The following is an 8343-nucleotide window of genomic DNA, read 5'->3' on the forward strand; positions in this document are numbered from 1 at the left end:
GTGCCAAGGTAAATTTCTGAATTTCTCTGTAAATTTCTCACTAAAGTTTACAAAATTTAATATTTAGACATGACTGGAATCGTAGAATTGAAATAGGTTAAAAAATGATGTGTCATTTCAGAAAAAGTCCGATTTTGTGTCAAAATACAAGTATTAGCACTATGCATTATTATTAGCACTATGCACAGTATTTATACTATATATAAATCTATTATATACCCTAAGTCGCGCTTTCGAGACATTAAGAACACAAGTTGAATTTCGTTAATCGGCCTTTTGTTTTCGCATTTTGATTTGATTCACTATAAGCGTTATTTCACTTTTCAAGTTGTTGCCACCAAATATTATCGCCCTACATTATATTAAAGAAATTAAGGTACGAAGAATCTGCATAAATGTATGTATGTTTCTCGCATTGTGATAAAACAACGGTACCTAGAACCATCCAATTTTGAATAACGTAATCCTCCTGCGAATATGGGCATCTGAAAGCTCAAATTTGATATCTGGAATTCGTTTTATTATCGATTTCATATTTTGTAAAATTTAATTTCAAAGCAAGGAATAGCAAAGTTGTACAGAAAAAAAAAATTTTTTTATCTCCAGCGGGTGAGACTGTGTATAGAGAATTTTAAAGATCTGCTCATTTTAGAGTTATTAAGCGATATTCCTCTTGAACTGAATTTTATAGTTTAAGTGCGAAGAACATGATATTATATAAATAAAGGTAACCCACAAAACATTAAAAAAAAAAAAAACGCCCTTTTAGACCTAATTTAGAATCTGATGAAACCTTTCGGACTTTTTTTGGGTTGGGGGGATGGGGGGAGGCGCAGTGTACGCTGATAGATGTAGTAGAAAGAAGTTGTAGCAGAGATGTGGTAGGGAGTTTGCTAGTTGCTTAGAGATTATAAAATTAATCACTTTTCAGTCATAATCTAGAAACCTTTGCAGGTTATAGTTGTAATGAAATGAAAGTGGTTTTTTGCTTATCTTCGGCTAGCAAAATGGCTAATTCCGGAATACTAAACAGATTTGGACGAGTAAAAGTACAATCTGTGATCTAAAACATTGAAAACCCTAACCTTGAATTATATATTAATTAACTTAAACTCTATAAAGCACGTGACTGCCCTCATCTCATCTCATCTGTATACTTTGGTGCATATTTTGAAAGGTACAAACACCTTTCAAAGTATACGCCATTCACTTCGTCATCGATGTGATGCCAAGTACTAGAGTTGGTGGTTCTTCATTTGAACAATTCTTGCAGATGTCAAATATTATTTCTTTTAAATGCACATTTTCCAGTTTTTTCTTATCTATTATGATTCCGCTAGTGTCAGAAAAACGGATCACCGTTCTCCAAATAAGCTCTTTTTAACTCAAAATTATTCATAACATATTATCAAATATTCTGAATAAAATGACAACCAGTGTAAAATGTCATCCGTCAAAGGTGTGAAACATATTTTAATGCTATAATATGTTAAAAACGTTTTTGCAGTTCGATATGTATATATCATTGAATGGATGTAAAGACTCATTCGAATATCATTCTTTTTGTTGATATTCATCGAAATCAAATCCGTCTGAAATGAGAAATATTGGATTCAAAATTTCCCTTTTCGTATTTCCGGATATCCCTCTGCATCGATAACTGCTATTCTGAAATTCAAATGTGAGGTTTTTGCGTTTTACAGCTGTGGTTACATTATAACTTCATTTCAGATAATACACATACGAATATATAAAAACATCGTTTTTGCTTTATTTATTTTTAACATACTTTGGTAAAAGCTTTTCTCCAAATATGTATAGTTCTGGTATGTTTCTATTTCTTATGTATTTATAACTTTAGAATAACTAGCTTTAGAATAATTCGCCTACATATTCTTCAGCATTCATTGTGTTTAGTTCCCCTAGTTTATCCTATAGCTTAAGATATTACCATTAAGCTCTTTTTCCAAATATTCTTTAGAAAGATTTACCAGTTAACTTGCACAGGTACGGATAAAAAATTAACCTTATTACAAATGTAATATATATGATGATTCCTACAGAACGACTATTGTATTCCCTATAATGCAGTTCTTCACAAAAAGCAAAAAATCTATTTTTGAACTAACATCAGTCCTGCCAATCTATACCAAAAGTAATATTAAATACAGTTGCGAAAAATATACCAAAAATATAATATAAATTTGATTGAGAAGATGGGAAGAAAAGAAGTGATCTAATTATTATTACAGTCTCCGTACCTAATTGTTAAAATATTTATAATATTTATAGTTAAAACATTTATTTTGCTCTCTAAAAATATACCTAACATGTTTCTCTTACAATCGATTTTTTTTTGGTACTTTAGACTTTTATTTTAAGCAATTTTCAAATTGTGGTCGAGGTTCATAAAACACGCGTACAATTATTATAACGATGTTCATGCGGATATAACATTGAGAAATCCTTTATGCGAACTTAAACAACAGAATGCTGTTTAAGTGTCATATTATCCCTATTACACGCTATCTATCGATTTTTATGCACTTTTGTGTGATAATTAAACACGAAATCAGTTTTTTTTCAATTGCCCATATTCTTTTATTATGAAATTACTTTTTCTCATATCACTACAATTAGTTCGGAAGTTTACTCAATATCCTGGTGACGGAAATGTTTTACAAACATACTTTAAATCAGCAGAAAAATTCTAATAATTATCACACTTTCCCTTCCATTTAACAATGAAAAAATGAAATGTTATTAGTCAATGTTATTATATAAGTTTATTGAACTTGTTTTTTAGACAGTCCTATTTTATGTAGCAGCGGTACACGAGTAGTAGCGGTGCGGGATGGTTTACTGCTTTCCTCTGTTCAAATCCCATGGCATGGCTATTTGTAAATGTAGTAATGCCTTTACAGCATGAAGGGTTTTGAAATACTATCGAAGTGAATATCCTGTAGAGGCAACAGGAAATAGGAGATTCTCGGATCCACGCCAGGAGTGTTCTCCATTAAAGATGAAATTAAATTGAACAAAGTCAGATGGTCCTGGACATACCTGTACAGCCCTATACGGCGGTAAAGGTTTTGACCATCGACTCGGACTTTTCTTCTCTTAGACTTGATTTGAATTTATATATTAAGATCAAGAAGCTATTGTTGTGAATTACAGGATAGGGACTCAAGAAGCTATTGTTGTGAATTACAGGATAGGGACTCAAGAAGCTATTGTTGTGAATTACAGGATAGGGACTCAAGAAGCTATTGTTGTGAATTACAGGATAGGGACAAAATGGCTAATTCCGGAATACTAAACAGATTTGGACGAGTAAAAGTACAATCTGTGATCTAAAACATTGAAAACCCTAACCTTGAATTATATATTAATTAACTTAAACTCTATAAAGCACGTGACTGCCCTCATCATATCTCATCTGTATACTTTGGTGCATATTTTGAAAGGTACCAACACCTTTCAAAGTATACGCCATTCACTTCGTCATCGATGTGATGCCAAGTACTAGAGTTGGTGGTTCTTCATTTGAACAATTCTTGCAGATGTCAAATATTATTTCTTTTAAATGCACATTTTCCAGTTTTTTCTTATCTATTATGATTCCGCTAGTGTCAGAAAACGGATCACCGTTCTCCAAATAAGCTCTTTTTAACTCAAAATTATTCTTTACATCCATTCAATGATATATACATATCGAACTGCAAAAACGTTTTTAACATATTATAGCATTAAAATATGTTTCACACCTTTGACGGATGACATTTTACACTGGTTGTCATTTTATTCAGAATATTTGATAATATGTTATGAATAATTTTGAGTTAAAAAGAGCTTATTTGGAGAGAGTAGGAAGAAACTGGTAGTTTATTGTAAATAACACAAGCAAAAAAATAGTTGTAAATATCTCAACTCCTTCTGAATCTTCGAGTCTTATATATAAGGTATTGCACGGGTTTACGGAAGTTTTGAGAAAAATGTGTTTTCCCGAAACTTGCAAAATTTGCCAAACTCGCAGAAACCATCAAGCGCCGCCAACTCGACGATAAAAATTTTCACCACGGCCCATTAGGATAGTTTTTGCCCACATCTCACTTTCTAGTTGAGCTAGTTTTACAATTTAAATGTTGTTGGATTCATAATTGAAAGAGCGATAGTTCTAAACTACAAATGAGTCCTTATACACAAAACGTGTAGTCATAAGCTCCGTTAAACCACTTCGAATGAGATTTTTTTTTATTTTGTGCTTTTTATATGAAATCTCATCAAACCGATGGTGCACAACAACAACGGCACCCAGCCATTGTTGCTGATATATCACTGTTGCCATTGTTGCCGATATATCACTGTTGCCATTGTTGCCGATATATCACTGTTGCCATTGTTGCTGATATCAGCACTGTCGCCACTCGAAAAAATGAGGGGGATATTTCTGTGCAGTTTTTAAATTGAATGTTTCTTTTGGATACTGGACGTTTGTCGAGAGGTACTTGAATACGACGTTTGTCGAGAGGACGTTTGCTTTCTGGTACATTTAAAACATAGACGAAGGCTGGCCGCAGAGCGTCGAGTTCGTATTAAGCATAATGCTGACCAGACTGCTCCTGAGCTGCCTTCTGATGCCAACAAAAAGTTTTTCAAGCCCAGGAAAACATCCGCTGATGTTTCTGATGCTGCAAAAGCCTCAGCTCCTACTTATAAGACTGCTGATTCCATCCCCAAGGCTATTGAAAGCCTTCAAGATCATTTTACTAACACCTTTGGCAAAATCTTTAAACTTGCTTGTTTGCTTACATTCCGTTTTAAAAAGTTTTCGAGTATACACTAAATTTATACTAGAAAAGACACTCAAGAACATCAACTTCCGAGTTCTTAAACATAAACTTCCGGTTCAAGGCGTAGAACAAGAACAGACATTATTCTGCCTCTAACAAACGGAGAGCCAAAATAAAAGTAGTTTTGGGAAGCTTAATGTATACGCTTTAAAATAATATCGTAATTTTTCTTTGTAACGTTTTATCAAAATTGACTATTAGAATGCATTCGGATACATTATACACATAAAAAAACAGCACGTGGATTGATAACACTGTAAATGCACCCTAAAAGTACCATGCAAACTGCTGCACTTAAACAAGTAACTATAAAAATAATACATAACATTTTATCAGAACCCAGAAACGACAATATACTCATATAGATTATATAATAATGAAATTAATTATAAAATATAATGTAAATGAATATCTGAGTAATTTGTATAATAGTATAGTTTTCAGATATAAAAGAATTGTATATATTCTGGCAAATGGATGCATGATAAGCCCGAAGATGAATTCTCATAACTTGGGATTATGAAGACAAAAAGTACTTTTTCTTTCGGTCATACTATGAATATCGTTCTTGGAAAAACGATTTCTTTCTTCGAATAAATCATTTTACGTTTTTTCTTTTACAATCTTTGGAATAGCCTGGAATATCGAAAAGATCTTTTTTCATATTCATGTATGTTATTTTCTCATTCTTTTGTTCATATTTCTATCTTAAAGTCTTATAGCGAAAATTAAATTTACATTTTCATATTATTATGGTTGCATTAATGTTTATTATGAAGATACACATTGATAAATAATGTGAAGTTAGACCATTTAAAATACTTTAAAAAAGAAGCTTTGGCTACAAAATTCTTGAGTAAGTGACTTAGAAACAATAAATTTCAGAGCCTAAGCTAATTATAAGCTAAAGTTGTGTAGTTTTGGGATTTATTTCGTACTAGGAAAAAGGAAAATTCGTCTGTGTCCTCGCCGATATTTGAAATTTGGACCTTATGATCGCCAACCAGACGTACTTCTGATTACACCAGCAGGCGGCTAACACGCGCTCAGGAGTGAGAAAATTCCTTATCAGTTAATTTTTCTCAACTCAACCTAAAATGCATTTTTCTTTACCTATTATGTTCTGGCGTGGCCTAATAACCTAACTAAACCTAACTGCTTTGTAAAAGTTTTCTATTCATCGTCAGTTTACAAGATTTCGCTTTTAGCTATCTTATAATTTGAATAAATCTGCCTAAGTTTTGATCTTTGCGAATTATCGTACAGGCTTGAAGATGAACACAGCCAGGGAAAGGATGTAAAAGAACCTTTTATTGAACACAATATAATTAATACACGGTACGGACTTATGTGCTTATAAACACCGAGCTTTTGCGGTGAAAACTTAAAAGATAATGTGACGATTAATGCGAGACTATACAGTTTAATTTAAGCTAACAAGTTGACTCAGAAACCTACCTTGGCAGGCGGCAGGAATGCGTAACCGATATTAAGGTTAACAGCTGGAAGAAAATAGCAAAGTGAGCCCTTAATAGCGAAATCATGCTCTGGCTAACCTTCTCCCTCTACCAGCTTAAATACTCTCGTTCACTCATCTACATCCTGGCGAGCAAAAGCGAGGGAAATAAGATTGTAGAGACGTTAGGTAATTTTTTAGAAGCGGGCAAAATGAAAAATATGCAACGCCTTCGCCGGGATTCGAACCACGTACCTCTGGAATACGCGGCCAGAGTTGCAGACCATCACACCACAAACGTATGCCAAGAAGGCGGGAGATATGTCTTATATACTCCCTTTTTAAAGGGTAACTGGGGTTTCTAGGGAACCCAATCGCCAAATCCTGGGAGAGAAGGATCATCATCCAACAGCCTTTTAGTTCGGGCGCCACTGTACAGACATTAGGTAATTTGAAACAGAAAAAATGAAAGATGAGCAACCGCCTTCGCGGAGATCGAACCACGGACCTCTGGAATACACGCTCAGCGTGTAGACCACGAAGACATCCCAAGAAGGCGGGAGAATACCTTATAAGAGAAAGCAGGAAAGGCTGATAAAACAAAATAACTATTAGTAAAAATAAACGAAATCCTACAACCTGTTACAACTGAAAGGAGAATTTAGATCACGATCTGTATATAACCAGTACATTGTAGTTTGTGTACCAACAAATAATAGCAAGTAAAAATTCAAACTCTAAAGCCATTCATTAGAACCAAAAAATAAATAAATAAAAATGGCTCTTTGAAAAATTCACTTTGATGATGGTTGTGCTGACCGTGATTTGCTGAATTAACTGTTTTGAATGCCGCCCAGACAGTAACGGGTTAGGGGAGTCTACTGTGGTACAGGAGGAAAAAGCATGAATGCTTGTAAATGTATAATGTCTACGCGGCATGGGGCACTCTAAATATATGGCGAGCTGAAAATCCTCTCCTATGGTTTGGTGGTAACGGACAGGAGTGGAAGAGAAGTTAGTGGTTTTGTTTGGTGGTAAGGGAGAGGGCTGGTAGAAAAGAGGGGTAGAGAGCCTCAGATCACTTCCTGGGGTATGTTCCCTCAAAATTGGGCTGTAAGTAAAAGTTCAACCACCTTGAGCCTCTGGCAATCATTCTTTCATGAAATTCATATTTGGTTTGTGTTTAGCCATGTGTTGTATTATCAACAAAGTATTGCCCTGTAAGCGTTACATAAGTGTTACAGTGTATAGCAAAATTTTATAGTATGTTAAGCATATGAGCGCTTAGTATATCAAAATAGATCCCGTTTTATAAGTGTACTACACGTCTAGCTAGTTCTGTGGTTCAAATCCTGGCACAGATAGTTTATATATCCTGGGTCCAACTCCGAAGAACCTAATAGGTTCTACATTTGTTCTTGAACTAAAATGCAATGGATAATAAATCGGCATCGTTTGGATTTGGTCGAAAAAGTCTCGTGTCCCTCCACTGTCGTCCTTTAAGTGTGAGAAAATACAAGATTTATTGCAATGTCCCGTGTGTGCTCTGGTACTGTCAATATCTAGTACATCCAGCTGGCAATAGGGAGATCTATAGTTAGGTTCCCGGAAGGAGAACAAATATTTTGTTATACTTTCGACTACAAAAATTTAATAGTCCCTGCATAGTAGGTATATGCTTTGAGCGGATAAAACAATCTTAATTTAAACTAAAGGCTTTTCATTTTGAAGCAAATTTCGAAGTTATTTACATAATTTATGTCTACAAGAAGAACTGTAAATAAATATTCACACAAACTAGCAAAAATGATTAAAAAATATATATAGCTGAATAGAGGTAAACTACGAACGTAGTCTCTATTATTGTTATGCTGAAAGCTACGTACCTCTTCTTATGCCATGTCACGTCGCTGTGACTTTACTCTGCCTGTTTCATTTTTATCTAAACAGTACAAGTCTCTTATATCATTTCGTTTTCCATTCTGTTCACATTTTCCTTCTATCTACTTTATTTTTTCTTATTTTTCAGCTCTA

The sequence above is a fragment of the Stegodyphus dumicola genome, chromosome 3 (genome assembly GCF_044657685.1).
Source record: "Stegodyphus dumicola isolate Sdum_Otavi_A_Nest chromosome 3, ASM4465768v1".
Taxonomy (NCBI): Eukaryota; Metazoa; Arthropoda; class Arachnida; order Araneae; family Eresidae; genus Stegodyphus; species Stegodyphus dumicola.